Here is an 18,856-nt window from a genome sequence, read left to right on the forward strand (position 1 = left end):
GTGCAATGATGATAATAGTACTTATTGCATATACAAATGACATTGTATGAGACTGCTGATTGGAAAATACTACAGTCACAAAGAAAGAACATGCCAAATTGGACTTGAGTTATTTAATTTGATAATTGAAAAAGGAGATAAAATTGATTACTTATGCAGTCAAAGAACATCAGGTTAAATTCAGGAGTGTGTAAATAACTTTTTTAAAAAGAGTTTTTATGCTGTTTCCTCAGGGGCTTCTGCAGAACTCCGACCAGCATCATTGCATTGGGAACATAGACCCCTGTGGAATCTCAGCACCAGAACACTCTGGTAAATATGGACCACAGTGATGTGGAAATTAGCTTTGGATATTGCAGACAGACAGGTGTTAGAATTATAATACTTCAATAAGAAGTTGCAAAATGATGAAAGAAAAATTGCATGCACTTGGCACGATATTAGCCGTACCATAGCTCGTCATTCTTTGAACAGACTGCAGGCATGCTGTAAGGAACAGAGTTAATCCTTCAGTTCTGCAGATACAAATGACATTATATGAGACTGGTGATTGTTTAGAAACTATTCCAGTCACAAAGAAACAACATACCAAATTCAACTTGAGTAATTAATATTTCCAATTTTACAGATTATGCAAATATATGGCACGAGTCTTGTAATAAAACATTAAAATAGGAAAATTCAAATTGTAAACTCACCAAAGGTGAGCTACATCTTGGAACAGATATTATCAAGAGAGTAGCCTCTTGGGGGCTGTTGAAAGTTCATAAAATGAGCATCGGAAATAAGAAACTTAGCAACAAGTAGTCATCAAATCAACTGACCTTTTGCATTTGTACTTTTTATCATGTTCAAATGATAGAGTATCCAAGTGATAGTATTAATTCTCATAAAATCTAACCCAGTAGAAGAAGAGGAGGAACTTGTATTTATGTGTTGTCTTTCATAGCCTCAGGGCCTAATATCTAGATTAGATTAGATTGAATTCCCTACAGTGTGGAAACAAGCCCTTTGGCCCAACATGTCCACACCGACCCTCCAAAGAGTAACCCACCCAGACCCATCTCCCACTGACTAATGCACCTAACACTGCAGGCAATTTAGTATGGCCAATTCACTTGACCTGCACATCTTTGGACTGTAGGAGGAAACCGGAGCACCCAGAGGAAACCCACGCAGACACTGGGAGAATGTGCAAATTCCACACAGACAGACGCCCAAGGCTAGAATTGTACCTCAAACCCTGGTGGAGTGAGGCTGCAGTATTAACCATTGAGCCACTGTGCCACCCTTAAAATTTACTATTTGCCATGTTGAGATTTGAACTCATATCCAAATACCTTTGACCTGGGGCTCAAGTTTACTAAGCTGGTGACATTACTGCTATACCACTTTTGCTGTAACTATAGATTCCGTACAGTGTGGAAACAGGCCTTTTGGCCCAACATGTCCACACCGACCCTCCAAACAATAACACACCCAGACCCCATTTCCCTCTGACTAATGCACTCATGGGCAATTTGAAATGGCCAATTCACCTGGCCTGCACATCTTTGGGCTGTGGGAGGAAACTGGAGCACCCGGAGGAAACCCACGCAGAGACGGGGAGAATATGCAAACTCCACACAGACAGTTGCCAGAGGCCGGAATCAAACGTGTGTCCCTGGTGCTGTGAGGCAGCAGTGCTAACCACTGAGTCATCATGCCGCCCATATCCTTTATGGACAATTAAATACTTTGAAGTGTAGTCACTATGTAGACAAATATGACAGCCAATTTGCACATAGGGCCCCACAAATGATGAATCATATAATTATCATCTGTTTTAGGTACTGGTTCAGGGATGAATATTTGGCAGGATACAAGGGAGAACTCCCCTGCTCACTCATTTTCATATAGCGGCATGGTATCCTATGTTCCTTCCCCTCCCATCCCACTAAGAGGATAGACTAGATTAATGTCTCTTCATTGTATCATTCCCTCTATCATACTGAAATGTTTGTCAGGATTGTGTTCTCAAGTCTTTGGAATGGAACTTGAACTCCATGGCCTTCTGTCTGTGAATAAAGAGTTCAGCTTCTGCTGGAACATGGCAGACCAGGTAGTATCCTTGCCTGTGCATCATAAGACTTAAAGAAGTCAATTATCACATAGTATATGTATAATTCAGTCTGACTTTTCAGTGTAGAGGTATGCTGCTAGAAATGGTGCACATTGGATATGATCTTAAAGGCTTACATTGCTGTAATACAATATGACAATAGGTCAAATTCTGTCCATTATTGTATCAAGAACTGCAATTAATTGATCATTTTTCAAGCCTCTCTAGAGTTAACAGTGAATACAGTTTCGAAGCGTTTTGGATTACCACAAGAGGCATGTTTTAAAGGATTTCTTTCTTCCTGATCCCCATTTAGAATGCAGAGAAGAGTTGTTCCATGAATATGCATTCTTAGGTACTTTTTTGGTGCAGTCATAGAAAAAAATCACTATTGTTACTTGTTTAGTTATGAAGCATTGATTTTTAAAATTCAGCTTTTGGTAACTCCAGTCTCAGTACACAGTAAGTTTTTTTTACAAAGGTGCAGAATCAACAAATGTGCATAATTTATTAAGCCAGAGCAAGAAGTCAACAATGGTGAACAGCAAATCACTAGGGACATTAGAAGAGAAGATGGCAATATTACAGGAAAGAAAGAAGTATTTTGTTTTATATTAATCTTTATTTTTGAGAAATAACCAGATGCTGAATTTGCCAATGTATGTGAGCTATTGTTCCAAATGCGATATTACTTAAAATAAAGTTTAAAACTTTCTCTCCTAATCTAAAGTAAAATAGGATGGCTACATCATATTAAACTCTGCCTGGAGATGAGTCCATGTGATTTAGATATGAAAAGGTTGGAGACCCAAATTGATACCAACAGAAACTCAATGCCAGATTTTATATCTTGAAACGAAAGAAGGGGAGCTTATCTTTCTGAACACAAACTCTTAGACCAATTAAGAGACATGCAGAGGAAGATTAAAATACCTGCTGCTATGACAAGCACAGGAAATAGGACTTTGTGTTAACCACTAAACAGAATGCTGGTGAGAATGGACTCCCAATTTGAAAAGATTATATCTTGTCGAGATTTAAAGAGAAAGGAGTTGCCAGAGGGTGCCTTGCTGTTGGAAATCAGTTCAGTGCTACTCAGGAGATTGAACATAGGAACTTTAAAGGGACATTGCATCCTGCAATGGATCATAATTGTGAGTTACCATAGGGACATGTTGAACTTTAAAATAATTGTTTTTTCAGAAGAATATGCAAGCCAAAAGATGGTTAGCAAAGTAAATTCAGTGGTTGTCTAGAAAATCCCTGCATGATTACAGAGTCCTGAATATCACACCCGATGAATATCAAGGTAACCTCAAACAATGACACTTCAAGAGAAGAGGTAGCATTCAAAAAAGGCCATGTCTGCTGACAATGAAACTGCAGAGCAACTGCACATCCCATGCTCACTCAAACACCCATGCACAAGTTTCCAGACACTCTACATTTTTGTGTCATGCACAGAACAGGGACAACATTGAAGCAGAATGGGGCAGGGCATGCAAGGGGACACAATGAATGGTCTGATGGCAGGAAAGAAAACAGACAGGGCTGGTGAGGGTGTAGGGTGAGAACAGATGGGGCTCTTGAGGAGTGTAGAGAGAACTGGCCCAGGAGCAAGGAGATTTTCCACTCTCTTTCGCACTTTCTCACAACCATCCATCCATCCCCAGTCCCAACCTTTCCCCTCACCTCCCAAGCCATGGGCTGCATCCCCCAGGACCATTTATCTGTGCAACTAAAAGGTAGTGTGCACACTGCATATGTACAGGCACTAGCAGGCGCAGCCTTGAAAACATTAACATTATCTCCTATGGTTATAGGACTGATTATCCTCAGCAGGAAGCCATGTTCTGTAGGTTGTGTCACAGGAGTTGGGAGGTCATGTTACAGCTGTATAGGACATTGGTTAGGCCATGTTTGGAAAATTACGTGCAGTTCTTGTCTCCATCTGATTGGAAAGATGTTGTGAAACTTGAAAGGGTTCAGAAAAGATTTACAAGGATGTCACCAGGGTTGGAGGATTTGAGCTATAGAGAGAGGTTGAATATGCTGGGACTGTTTTCCCTGGAGCATCGGAGGCTGAGGGGTGACCTTACAGAAGTTTATAAAATCATGACGGGCATGGATAGGATAAATAGACAAAGTGTCTTCCTTGGGGTGGGGAAGTCCAGAACTAGAGGGCATAGGTTTAGGGTGAGAGGGAAAATATAAAAGAGATCTAAGGGGCAACGTTTTCACATAGAGGGTGGTGCGTGTATGGAATGAGTTGCCAGAGGAAGTGGTGGGGGCTAGTACAATTGGAACATTTAAAAGGCATCTGGATGGGTATAAGAATAGGAAGGGTTTGGAGGGATTTGGGCAGGGTGCTGACAGGTGGGACTAGATTGTGGGATATCTGGTCGGCATGGACAAGTTGGACCGAAGGGTCGGTTTCTGTGGTATACGTCTCTATGACTCTAAGTGTTCCTGTTCTGTCCTCTGGAGTTCTGGGTTGCTGCAGATCCTGTTTAAATAGTGTCCTAATGCAGCTTCATTGGTAAGTGCTGGGGTTGTTGCTGTTAGTGTTCAATATGGGTGTTGTTTCCGTATACTCTGGTCTGGAGTTCATCAGTATGTGTGTGTCCACTAACATGTCCAGGAAGGGGAGTCTTGTTGTTCTCCACTTCAGTTAATTTTGTTCTGGTGAGGATGTTACTGATGTGGTGGTGAGTTTCTTCCAGTTGTGTACTTTTAATGAAGACAAAGGTATCATCTACATACCAGATCCAGAGTTTGGGTTGGATGGCAGGAGGGGCTGTTCATTCCAAACATTGCATTACTGTTTTGGCTTTCAATCTTGATATTGGATTTGTCTGTATGTTTGTCCATTTGGATGCAAAATGAGTTGTGAGGCATAGCTCCAGTAATTTTAGCATGCTGTTCTTGTTGTTGCTGCTCTTATCATCAGGTGTTGTAGTATCTGCTTGTCCAATAGTGTGGCAATAGTATTCTTAGAGATGTAAAGAGCACTGTTACGTCAAATGAAATCATTATTTTGACCTCCTCTATTGTGATGTTTCTGATGATGTTAAGGAACTCTTGGGAGGAGTGAATGGAGTAGCTGGAGTACTCTACTAGGTGTTTCAGTCTTTTCTGCAGTTCCTTGGCTAACTTGTAGGTAGGCATCCCTGGGAGCGATACAATAGGTCTGAGGTGGTAATGCACTCCTTCTTCCCTCCTGGGATTATACCCGGGAGGTATAATCATTTGTGAGTATCTCAGTTGGAATCATAATGAATTGTAGATCCTCACTTAGGGACCAGCCACAAAAATTTGAAGACATCCTGGTATTGCAGGGAAACAAACTTGTTAAAGAAACAGGAAGGATTTAGGACTTTTAAAAGTAACATATCTGCTGAAAGTATACAATAGTATACAACACACAGCCTAAGATTTTCAGTGTTAATTGGTTAATGGGAAAAGTAACATTTTTCTTTAGTTTAATATGTGACAGTACAGTGGTTTTAAGAGGTTACTTTGTCCTGTTGTTTCTTTTTAAAGAAGAGAGGTTTTAAGACAGATATTGAGCTGTTTTGTTAGAAAGGCAGTAAGGTAAACAGCTTGAGAGGCCTTGTTTTTTTTTAGAAAACTTGGAGTAATAGAAGCAGCCTGAATGTGTGTGCTCAAACAAAATCAGAACCAGGATCTTTAACTTTCAGCAGTTGTTGGGGTCTTGAAGAGGCAGGAGCTAATTTTTGTCCCTCTCTTGGTTACTGCCAAAAGCTGAGGATTCTCTACCTGCTACTGGAGTTGCATGTGAGACAACCTGTATTCTAAATTAGCCTTTTTGCCAATGGTGTGTATATGGAATGTTACTATATTGGAACAATTAATTAGTAATAGTTACTGCATCTATTATTTTGTTATTTTTTTCCAATCGAGTTAAGTTATTCCAAGTTCCTCTTTCTTCTGTTGTATTTTAACAATAGTATTTGAATAAATTGTATTTTGCTTAACGTCAAGTAGTTTGACCAATCAAATTGCATCTGAAACACAGCACCTCACATTTACCTTGAAAATAAGAAAACATTAGAATCTAGGCTACCTTAAGATATTTTGAAGGGCTCCAATCTGGTCTATACCAAATATTAGGTAATGTTTAGTCAACTGTTATGACACTGGGTAAACTCCTCTGCTAATTTAAACCAGCCACACAGAAAAAGTTCACCTCGCGCTGTAATCTGTGAAATTTTGAGAGGCAAAGAATTATCCCAGAGGTCAATATTTAAAGTAAAATTTAACAATTTTACTTCAACAGAGAATATTAAAACCATCAACTATGTACAACTCCTTTCGCTTAATTCTATCTTTTACCTCCCACTCTACAATACTGATCCGATTTTTAAAAAATTCCAAATAAGATTTACAAAAGAAAATCACGTTTCAAGACCAGTCAGCTTTGTCGATTCTCCTTTGTAGGTTTTCCTCTGTAGATTTTCTCTAGGTTGGTTTTGATGTCCTGCTGAGCAAACTTCTTATCGACAGGTACTTTTCAGAGAGCTCTTCAACTAGTTTTCTATATTTGTGGATGTCCTTGGCAGTTCTTCTGTCTGTTCAAAATGTCCAGTTTTATACCCCAAAACATCGGATTATTTATTTGGTTTTGATTGGATTTTGGTATCTTGGGGCATAATTTAAACTAATTGGCCAAATTTGAATTTCTATTGTTTTTGTTTTATGGAAACTCATCTGCAACTATTTGTTTCAACCATTCTTACTTTGTTTAGGACTCTCTGCTTTCAGTCCTTGCTAGCTTTTCAACTCTGTTAAAGGTACAGTACACTTCTACACCTTCATAATACATTGTTGATTTGGGTTTGATCTTCCAGCAAAAGTCTTAAAACATGAAATCTTGTATAATTCTTTCCATTGTTTGCTGAGAAATTTATATTTTTAAATAAGGAACATTAGTCTCTGAGAATTATAACACTGTAACCTTACATTTGCTAAACCATACAGTAATCTTAAACATTCGGTGAGATTAAAACATTTCATTATGAAAAAGTGTCACCTGTGGTTCAGATAACTGTTAGTCACCTAAGAACTGAGAACATGCAACAATTCACAAAGCCTAATCACTTGATTTTAGATATTTGTTTAAATAATGTTAGTTAAGGAACTTGTGTCCCATTTCATTTGAGACAATCCATAAGAAGGATTGTTCGCTGTATTGAACTGCATTCTGTTCCTATAAATTTGGTATCTAAGATAAGGTAAAAGCAAATTACTGCAGATGCTGGAATCTGAAACCAAAAGAGAAAACACTGGAAAATCTCAGCAGGTCTGGCAGCATCTGCAAGGAGAGAAGAGAGCTGACGTTTCGAGTTTAACTGACCAACTTTGACAAAGTGTCAGTTAGACTTGAAACGTCAGCTCTTTTCTCTCCTTACAGATGCTGCCAGACCTGCTGAGATTTTCCAGCATTTTCTCTTTTGATATCTAAGATAAGGATTGGTTAGCTGGAACAATGTGCTGACATTGAGTTCAATCTCTACTAGCTGAAGTGGTTTTTGGGACTTTCCTTACCCCCTTGTGATATTGTGGTAGAGATTTGTGCAAAGTCATATTTGGTGAATTTCAAAGATACTACATTAAAAATTGCACAATAGTTTTAATTTTAATGGTACTAGATCGAGACAGTGATAAATATCCATGGATAATAAGATGGTATGGAAGATGGGTGCATGGCAGCTTTCAAAAATGGGTTTGAGAAGCATCTTGGAGGGAGGCGAAGAATTTTGGGGAATGAGCTTGAGGCTTGGACTGTGGATGGTCTTCAATATCAGAAGGATTAAAACCAGAGAGAGGAGCAGGAGAACACCATTCAGCCCTTCAAGTCTGCTTCACCATTCGTTGTGATCATGGCTGATCATCCAACTCAATAACCTGTTCCTGCTTTTCCTTCAAGCCATTTGATCCCTCTAGCCCAAGTACTTCTTGAAATCATACAATGTTTTGGCCTCAACTGCTTTCTCTGACAGCAAATTCCATAAGCTAACCACTCTCTGGCTGAAGAAGTTTCTCCCATTCTGTCCTAAATGGATTACTCCCAGTTGACTGTGACCCTCATTCATGAGACTAGAATTGGAGAAGTGCAGAGACCTGAAAGGGTTACAGGGTTGGAAGAGATTTTTTAATTCATTTGGAAGATAAGGGCTTCACTGGCCAGACCAACATTTATTGCCCATCCCTAACTGTTCTTGAGAAGTTGGTGGTGAGCTGCTTTTTTGAACTGCTATAAACTATTTGGCATAGATACACCTAGAATGCTGTTAGAGAGGGGGTCCAGAATTCTGACCCAGTGACATCAAAGACATTTCCAAGTCAGTTTGGTGAGTGACACAAGAGATTTGATTTCTCATGTATCTACTGCCCTCGTCCTTCTAGATGGTGGTGAGTTGCGAGTTTAGGAGGTGCTATCCAAGAAGCAGAAATTCACCAAGGCTCTATCTTGCAGATGATATGCAGTGCTGTTACTGAGTATTGATGATAGAAGGACCACAAATTTGTGAATGTGGTGCCAATAAAGTGGGCTGTTTCATTCAGAAAGGTTTAAAGTATCTTGTGTGTTGTTGGTGCTACACTCATCCAGGCAAGCGGGAATGTTCCATCACACTCTTGATTTGTGTCTTGTAAATGGCAGACAGGTTTTATGGAGTAAGGAGAGGGGTTACTCACTGCAGTATTCCTAGCCTCCGATCTGCTCACGTAGTCACAATATTTATATGACTAGACTAGTTGAGTTTCTGGTCAATGGTAACCCTCTTTTCCCCCACCCCCCACCAGGTTGTTGATAGTGTCACCATCATGAAATTTCCCATTTAAACGTCGAGGCAGTGGTTCAAGATGGTCATCACCTGGTATTTGTGTGCCACAAATTTGCTACTTATCAACCCAAGACTGGATGTTGTCCTGATCTTGTTGCATTTGAGCATGGACTGCTTCAGTATCAGAAGAGTCACAATTGATTCTCAATCAGAACTGCATCAACGATAGGTCCTCAAGTGTACTCATGCAGTTGGCCATCACTTGCAAGCTGGAAACAATGCTCTCCTAACTCTTAAAGCTCTGTGCAAAGTTGGTGGCTAGAGTGCTCTGTGGTCTTAAAACTGACAGTAAGCTTCCTGACCGACCTCTCAAATGCACCAAGAATTGCAGTCTGCATGGCTTTCTAAATGCCAAGCAATCAAATTTTCCTAAGGGCACCCTGTAAATATTCTACAAATAGCTTATTCCTGCACTTCACTGCCAGTAGTTTAATGGATTGGGAAAGGAATTGTATTCATGAAGGAAATGTGGATCAGTCTTGAAGCTTGGTGTTGAGGTTCCCCAAGCAGTCTTTATTTTGTGTAGGGTGCATAGAACAGGAGTAGGCAAGTCAGCCCATTGAGTCTACTCTGCCATTCAGTACAATCTTGGCTGATCAAACATTTCAATGCCTTTTAACCACCCCCATTCCATCCTAATAACCACTTGTAATCAGACATGAATCAATCTCTACCTTAAACATACTCCAAGACTGAGTCTTCACAACCCTCTGTGTTGAAGAATACCAAAGATTACAACTTCTGGAGGAAAAAGTTCTCATCTCACACCTAACTAGCATTCCCCTTAGTTATAGACTCACCAAATGGGGAAACATCTTACCTGCACATTTCTAATCCATATCTTTAAGCATTTTGTAAGTTTCAATGCAATCACCTCAATCTTCATAACACAAGAGAACATCGACCCAGGTTGTTTAATCTCTCTTCATTGGAAAATCCCCCCCCCCACTACCTAGGGAACAAGTCTCGTGAACCTTCATTACACTACTTCTAAGGCAATAATACCTTTGTTGAGGTAAAGTCAGAAATCACAACACCAGGTTATGGTCCAACAAGTTTGAAAGCATAGCCCTTTCATCAGGTGGAGAGAGGGAATCACACAGAACACAATTTATAGGCAGAGATCAAAAGATCATACAAGTGGTGAGTAGAGTGTCCTAACTCCTAGTCATTGATATATATTGTAAAGAGCAACAGCCCAAGTAACTATCTTTGCAGTCCCCCAATATTCATAGCCTGCCCCCATCTGCAAGTTTGCCGATGACACCACCATGATAGCATAGATATCAAAATGATGAGTCAGAATAGAGAAAGCAGATAGAGGGCTTAGACTCGTGGTGCAATGAGAAGAACCTCCCTCGATGTCAGCAAAACAAAAATGATCATAGACTTCAGAAGAGTAGTAGGAGGAAACACTCCATTTACATCAATGGAGTGGAGTTTGAGGGTCGAGAGCATAGAGTTCCTAGGAGTCATGATAATTGACAACCTATCCTGGACTTCCCACGTAGACAGTCACTATGGCAGAACAATGCTTCTTTATTCTCAGGCAGCTTAGGAAATTCAGCATGTCTACAAAGTCCTTCACCAACTTTTACAGATGCACCATAGAAAGCATACTATCCAGGTGCATAGCAGCCTGGTGAGAGAGCTGCTCTGCCTAGGACCATAAGAAACTACAGGAAGTTGTGTGTGCAGCCCAGACCATCACAGAAGCCAACTTCCCATCCATGGACTCCATTTGCACTTCTCATTGCTGTGGAAAGGCTGCCAACAAAGACCCCTCTCACCACGATAATGTTCTCCTACAACCTCTTCCAGCAGGTACAGGATACCAAAGCTTGAATACATGCACCAACAGGTTCAAGAACAACTTCTTCCCTGCTCATATTAGGCTGATAAATGGACTCTTTAACTTCAAATAAAATTGATCTTTCTTCGCACACTACCTGTGCAGTGTAACCTGTATGCCTCACTCTAAGCACCCTATGATCTGTTTGCTATGATTTGTCTGTACTGCTCCCAAACACAACTTTTCACTGTACTTGTGTACACATGACTACAATAAAATCAAATCAATGCTAGAAAGACCCATCATTCCTACTGTTTGCTGTCTGCTAGCCGATCCTTAATCCATGCTGGTATGAAACCCACTATTCCATATGCTTTAAATCTTTCTAACCAGCTTCTGGGAAATTTCAAAAACCTTCTGAAAATGTAACTGTATGACATCCATCAGCTTTCCTTTAAATCAATATTGGTAGTAGTAATGTCAAAACACTCCAACATTCCTTAAATATGATTTTCCCATTTGCAAATCTGTGCTGACTGTACCCAGTCAGATTATCAAACGGGTGTCTTTTTGTTCTCCCCTTCATTCTTTATCAAAGATTTTGGCATTTTTCCTACTGCAGATGTAAAGTTAACAAATATATAGTTCTGTTTTCTTACTCACTTTGCAAATAGTGGGCAATATTTGCTATCTTTCAAATGACAGGAATCATTCTAGGACCTATATAATTATTGAAAATAAATCAATAATGCATCAACTATCTCAAAAGCCAACTGTTCCAACACAGGGATGTAGACCATCAGGTCCTGGAGATTTATCATTTTTGAGCCCATGATTTGCCACCATGATCTTCTTACTAATGCAAATTTCCTTTAACTCTTTGTTCTCCATATCTGCTTGGATCTCTAGTTCTGGGGGTGGGGGGTGGTCCTCGAGTATCTTCTTCAGTGAAACCAGATATAAAGAATTCATTTCTCTGCCATTTCTCTAATCCATATTAGAAATGTTCCTGACTCTTCCTCACTAAATATTTCCTTTTTATATACCATTAGAAATTTAGGTATTATGCATTTTGCCAGATTCCATTCATAATCTATTCTCCTTTTTCTTTCGGTCTTTTTGGTCCTCAGTTGTTCTATTGTACAAAATTTCTCAATTCTCAGAATTATTGCTATTTCTGACAGCTTTATAGGTCTTTTCATCTTGTACAACCCTGAACTTCCTTGGTTAGCCACAGTTGTTTGAACATGAGATTTCCGCCTTGAAGGAATGTACAGTTATAGAGTCAGAATCATACAGCATAGACACCAACTGTTTTGGCCCACGATTTCTATGTCAATCAAAAACACCACACTGTAGTTATCCTTTACCTACTCTTGGTCCATAGCCCATTATGCTCTGGCATTTTAAGTGTTTATCCAGATTCTTTTTAAATGCTGGGAAGAATACTTGTCTCCACCATTGTGTCAGGCAGCACATTCCATAATTCTGCCACTGTCTGAGTGAAAGATTTTCCTTAGATCTCCCCTAAACTATTTGCTCCTCACATTAAATATATACCCTTTGTCATGTACCTCTGCCATGGGGAAAGGATTCTCATGGTCTACCCCTCACAATTAGATCTCCTCTCAGCCTCCTTTGCTCCAAGAAAAACATAGTCCATTCAGTTTTTAATTCATAAGAGACTTTCCAATCCAGGCAATATCCTGGTGAATCTCGTCTGCACCCTCTCCAGTGCAATCACATCCTTCCAATAGTCAAGTGACCAGTGGCCTAAGCAATGATTTATGAAGTTGTAAAAATACTTCTTTGCTCCTATATTCGACATCCTAGCTAATGAAAGCAAGCATCCTGCATGCCTTCTTCACCATCCTATCTCCCTATACTGACACCTTCAGGGATTTGTGGACTTGTACACCAAGATCCCTTTTGTTCCTCCATACCCCTTGGTGCCTACCATTCATTGTGTCTATCCTTCCGTTATTACACCTTCCAAAGTACATCAGCTCACAATTCCATCTGCCATTGCTCTACCCAACATATCAGCTAATTAATATCAGATTGTAACTTGAGATCATTCTCCTCAAAATCTACATCACCCGCAAACGTTATACCTTTCTATATTCACATTCAAGTCATTGATACATATAAGAAACATAGGGCTGCAGCACTGATCCTGTGGAACACCGCTGGTTACAGGTTTCCAATTACAAAGAAAAACTCTCCACCATCACCTTTGCCTCTTATATATAAGCTAATTTTAGATCCAGTTTGTCAAATTGCCTTCAATCCCATGGGGGCTTACTTGTGACATAATTCCATTTTCAAAGTCTACCCAATGCTCAGCTTTGCTTCTCCTGTCTTCTAGTCTTCCTAGCATCTTTTCAAACTTCCTGTTACCAACTCTACTTCCTTCCAATTTAGATTACCCCTCAGGTTTTCCATGCACTTGACAAGTTAGTTTAAACCCAAAGCATTCGTAAATCTTTCTGCCAGGATTTCAGTCCCAGCATCAGCTTCCATTGCTTTTGGACCTTGCTAGGGAAACTCAGTTAACACTATGTGTACTGAGCTGATCCTGGCAATGTGCAATGATTTTAATGAGTGCTAGCATTTATTGACTACTCATCAGTTTACATATCTAACTACACACAATCATTTTCATTAAATACAGCTATTTATTGGTGTCCCGTTCTTGGCCACAAATATTCTCAAGGAATGTTAACCCTCAAGTTTTCGACTCAAATGCAGTACTGCTAGTTTAAATAGTCTAATATCCATTTTTATTTTCATTTTAAATTGATTTTGACAATACAGATAATATACTTATAATGCATCTTGTAGACAGTATACACCAACTCACTGAGGCTCCTTTGACAGTACCTTTCAAATCGCAATCTCTCCTACCAAGGACAAAGGCAAAAGATACACTACCTGCAAGTTCCCCTCCAAACTGTACACCATCCTGACTTGGAAACATTTCACTGCTCCAGCATTGGGTTGATTCCAAATCCTGGAACTCCTTCTCTAACTGTGGGTATCCTACTATCAAATAGATTGCAGTGGTTCAGGATGGCAGCTCATAAGTATCTCCTCAAAGGCAGTGAGAAATGGATAATGAATGCTATTCAGATTGCAATGCCAATATTCATTCTGATTTCAGATTAAATTAGGAAAAATATTGCATTTATCCAGTCTCTTCACAATCTCAGAACATTCCAAACTGATTTACTTCCGATGTTGCAATGTCAATAAATTCAGCAACCAACAGCAGGGTCCCACAAATTGCAGTGTGATCGTTTGTTTCTTGATAATGTTGACAGAGATTAATACTGGTCATGATAAGAGAGAGAGGACTTTTTCTTTAAATAGTGCCAGGAACTTTTCATTTTCATCTCAGAAGAGTGCAGACATCACTTTATCTTACCTGAAAAAGGACATGTGGCAATGCTGCCATGGGAGTGCAGCATTGATGTGTCATCCAGCAAGCCAGCTAAGTGTCTTTGCATGTTGTCTATGTGGACTTTCAGAAGGCCATTGATAACATTTTGTAACAATAGGTAATTAGTGAAAGGAATAGCATATAGAAATGGAGATAACTGCAGGCCAAGAGTTCAAACTGTTGAGACAGGAGAAAGAAAATAGGGACAAAAGGTTTATTCTCTAATTGGGATAAAGGGACAAGTAATGTTTCACCAGCGATTTATCCTAGGGCCTCATTTTTCACCACATACAATTAAAATTTGGATGAAGGGCTGGGTTATTGTATATTCATAGAATCCCTAAGCATGAAAGCAGGCAATTCAGCCCATTGAGTCCACAACAACTCTGAAGAGCATCCCACCAGACCCACTGACCCCCCACCCCCATCCCTGTAACCCTGTCTTTCCCATGGCTAATTCACCTAACCTGCACATCTCTGGACACTATGGGCAATTTAGCAAGCTGATCCACCTAACTTGCACTTCTTTGGACTGTGGGAGGAAACCAGAGCACCTGGAGGAAACCCACACAGACATGGGAGAACATGCAAGTCTTGCTCTGATTAAATGTTTGTTTGAGATTTCTGTGTTCTTTCTTGTCATGCCATAGGGATTTCTTGTGAGTCTCAACATCTTCTGACAATACTTGGGTGGTACCACAATCTTGTGAACAATTGTCCATTCTTTAGCCATTACTCTGAGGATGCCTTCAGTTGGTTACAGAACTGCTTCTAGATAATATTAAGTTCTTCAGCCTCAGTGGGAGCTGCTTGTGTTAACTTTGAGCCTTGATGAGCAAAGACTTCAAAACACACTTTCTTTAAGAATAGTGATGATCAAAAAGATCAGTTACTCTAACATCTCCTTGTGGTATTAGTGACCTCTGATTTTGTTTAGCCATTGCTCTGGTCATCACACACGAGTGAAAAATACCTGGAAATGGTTCCTGTAACTGTTCTGTCTCTTCAACCTCCTTCTGGCTTTTCAAGGTCAAAGGTGAAGCTGTAACCTTTACTCCAGGCAAATAATTTCTTAGGAGTAAGTCAATTTCATCCATGAATTATTTCTTAACAATTCCTACTATGACTGTTACATGTTATAAATCATATTAATTTGATTTATTGAATGGAACTTATTTACATTTTCCTTTTATCCTGTTTACTAGCACTCTGGCTTTCATTGCATTCTCTGGAGGGGAAACAATATCCTTCTTCTGCCATTGTATCCCTTAATACAGTTAAGGGTTTAATAGCAATATTTGAAGAAAAAGAAGTTGTATTCAATTTGACAATAATCCTACACATCTCTCATCTACCCTATTCACCTCACCTACTCTCACTTTTACTTCTGATAGCTCCTGATTGCAGTTAAACCTACAAACCTTGTTTTATTTTCCTTCTGTTTGCTTTTCTCCTCCTCACTACATACTCTTGTATTCTCCCTTATATTTCTACTGAGCTCAACTATTATGTTAGTACTTCAATGACTTTTGCCTTCTTAGATCTAACAGGTAATTCCACCTAAAATTTAATTGCAAATTCTATTGGTTGTTGTTAATATTTGCAAATTTGTCAGTAGTATTTCTTCTACCTGTACAAATATTTTAGCTGTTTCTAATACCATCTTATTTTGATATGAGAAACCTGGTGTTTGACCTTTTATCTTTACAACTTATTCTAATTCAACATCCAATCTTATGTTATCCTATTTCAGAAAATGCTGGCAGTGAGTCAAATTTCTGTCATGATTTAACTGGGAATAGTAAACCGATAAATCATGCCCCACTGTTCTACAATTTATCACAAAACATTTAAAATCTATAAAGATCCCAAATGAGGGCAAATGCCAAGTTGCCTGACTCTGTAAAATCCAGGAAAAGTGCAAACAAAGTTTTTCCAGTAACAGTAAAATTAATGCTGTTATAAGACAACTTCAAGAACAGTGAAAGAAAAGACTTCCAGTGCATGCAGTCTAACTTATATTCCTTTAAAATTTCCAAACACACACACACACACAATCACACTTAAGACAGACAAAACACAAAATGTTTAATATATTCTATGGGTGGTAAAGAAAGTAGACAGTGAATTAAATTGTGAAGATCAAATGTCCAGACCACAAACAGGAAAACTACTTTTCTCTGAACGTTCTTTTGATTTTTTTTTCAGTGATGATATGCTGTTGTCAGTACAGCTTTGGTCATCTTTGATTTGATGGTTGAACAGGAAATGTATATCTACTATGAAGTGTTGCTTTAGAGATTTCTTGGGGGTTTTCAATAATATTCCCTCGCACAGACATGATAAACAAAAGAGAGGGATGCAGTCTCTGCAGGCTCCAGGTCATTTCCACTCTTTTGCTGTTCTTGGTACTTACAGCATTTGGTCACCATACTTTGCTCAATCAACTGAAGAGCTGTTGCCTAGCAGAACATCCTTAACTCAATAACCTTAGTACCTTTCAGTCTAGATTTCACACATTTTGCTTCCAAAAACATCATTGTATTACACTGTGCAACAATATATATTTTCAAGTTGCAAAACATACCAGTTTTTCAATTAAATCATTCAAAGTTATATTCCAAAAAGAATGAAAAACGTGGTGACTTACAATATGAATGATTCCATACGACACTAGAAAAGGGGGCACAATGTTATGTAGATCGGAACAGAAAATTAAAAAGGATTAAGATTAATTTAATAGGAAAATTGTGAGGAGTGTGGTGATTTTTGAGATCAACCAATTTGGATACAGGAAAGACAAATATCAATATTTCTTTCTCAGGGAGAACAGGAACAAAGGGAATTAAATGCCCTTGTAAACAAATCACTAAGTAGACAGGGACAAAAAACACAAAAAAAAGTGCTGATGTCCATGTCAATGGAGTTAAAGCACAAAACTGAAATTGATCTTGCAGATTTACAGAGCATTTGTCACATACATCTGGAGAAGTGTGTTCAGTTCTAAACACTGTCTCAAGAAAGTTACATTGTATTGGAGAGATGAGGTGCAAATTCACATATTCCAGTGTTTAATGAGTTAACTTAGGACGATAGCTTGCATTAACATCGAGTTACCTAGGGTTGAGAAGGCTGATGGACACAAATGGATTTGAGAATGGACAGTCAGAGAAGGTATTTCCTCTGAAACAAAATGACTTACATTAACTTAGTCCCTTTCATAACCTGTAAACATACAAAATGCTTGATAATCAATTCAATAATTTTTAAGTGGGATCACTGTCAATCTGTTGGAAATACAGTAACCAATATACATGCAGCAAATTCCCATTAACTACAGTGATAACCCTCTGTGTCTTTAGGTATTGGTTGAGGGATAACATTGTGCACTGCTACTTCTGGAAAGCTCTATCAAAATTGAAACTCAGCCAGTCAGCAGTGAAATCAGGAAGTGTTTATCACACACGGGTTCATGAAAATTTGAATATCCCTCTTCCAAATGCATGAGGATGCTGGGTCAATTAACATTTCAAAATTGAGATTGGTAGATTTTTGTTAGCTAAAGATAACACAGGGTATATGAATCAAAGATGAGTAAATGGAGACTGCTCCATTCCTGCTTACCCAGTATGCATTATTACAAAATCCTGTTCTCTCTGGATGTTCAAACACTGCACTGTATAATTTGCTCTGCTCTGCTCACTAGAATCCCATGGCCTGCAAATCTGTCCTTCAAAATTAATGATGTCCTCAAGTGAAATAATGGCAGCAGAAAAGCTTCTGGTCACATCCAGGTGAGCTGTAAAGTGAACAGTAAGTGACCAGGGAATAGTCTGGGTATGATCTGTCGACAGAAGAGATTAAAAATTTTTTTTAAAAGTTGACTGTAATGTCAAACAGCCTCCATACTATTTTTAATTAACTTGTTCAGGCATGTTATGATATTCCTTTGCGGCAAGTGAGTCTTGAAGCTTCTGGTCCAGAGGTAAAGATAGCACCACAAGAGCCCCTGGATCACAGGTCCAGTCAAAATCATACAGCATGGAAACAGACCCTTCGGTCCAACCATGCTGACTCTAATCCCAAACTAAACTAGTCCCACCTACCTGCACAAGGTCAATATCCCTCTAAACATTTCTTATTCATACACTTATCAAAAATATATTTTAAACATTGTGACTGTACCTGCATCCACCACATTCTGAGGATGTTCATTCCACACATGAACCACTAAAAAAAAAGCTGCTCATGTCCTTTTCAATTCTTTCTTCTCTCACTTTAAAAATATGCCCCCTAGGCTTGAAATTCCCCATCCTAGGGAAAAGACCATTACCTTTCACCTTATCTATACCTCATGATATAAAAAACCTCTATGAGGTCACCCCTCAAGCTCCTATCCTCCAGTGAAAGAAGTCCCAGTTTCTCCCTATAAATCAAATCTTCCTTTCCCAGCAACATCCTGGTAAATCTTTTCTGAATCCTCTCCAGCTTGATAATATCCTTCCTATAACATGGCAACCAGAACTGGAACAGTCCTCCGCAAGAAGCCTCACCCATATCCTGTGCAACCTAAAGTGACTTCCCTCCTCCTGTACTCATATCTGAGCAATGAAGTTAAGTGTTGTCTACATGTGATGCAAACTTAAAAGAAT

General features: G+C 39.1%; 1 long non-coding RNA gene across 1 annotated transcript in view; it reads left to right on the plus strand.

Moving 5' to 3' along the window:
* The first annotated feature begins 232 nt into the window (after positions 1-232).
* LOC132829162 (uncharacterized) overlaps positions 233-18,856 on the plus strand; it is a 47,635-nt gene continuing 29,011 nt past the window's right edge. The window contains exon 1 of the long non-coding RNA XR_009646220.1: positions 233-312. This is a non-coding gene — a long non-coding RNA (uncharacterized LOC132829162). The remainder of the gene's footprint in view (positions 313-18,856) is intronic.

The sequence above is a fragment of the Hemiscyllium ocellatum genome, chromosome 2 (assembly GCF_020745735.1).
Source record: "Hemiscyllium ocellatum isolate sHemOce1 chromosome 2, sHemOce1.pat.X.cur, whole genome shotgun sequence".
Lineage (NCBI taxonomy): Eukaryota > Metazoa > Chordata > Chondrichthyes > Orectolobiformes > Hemiscylliidae > Hemiscyllium > Hemiscyllium ocellatum.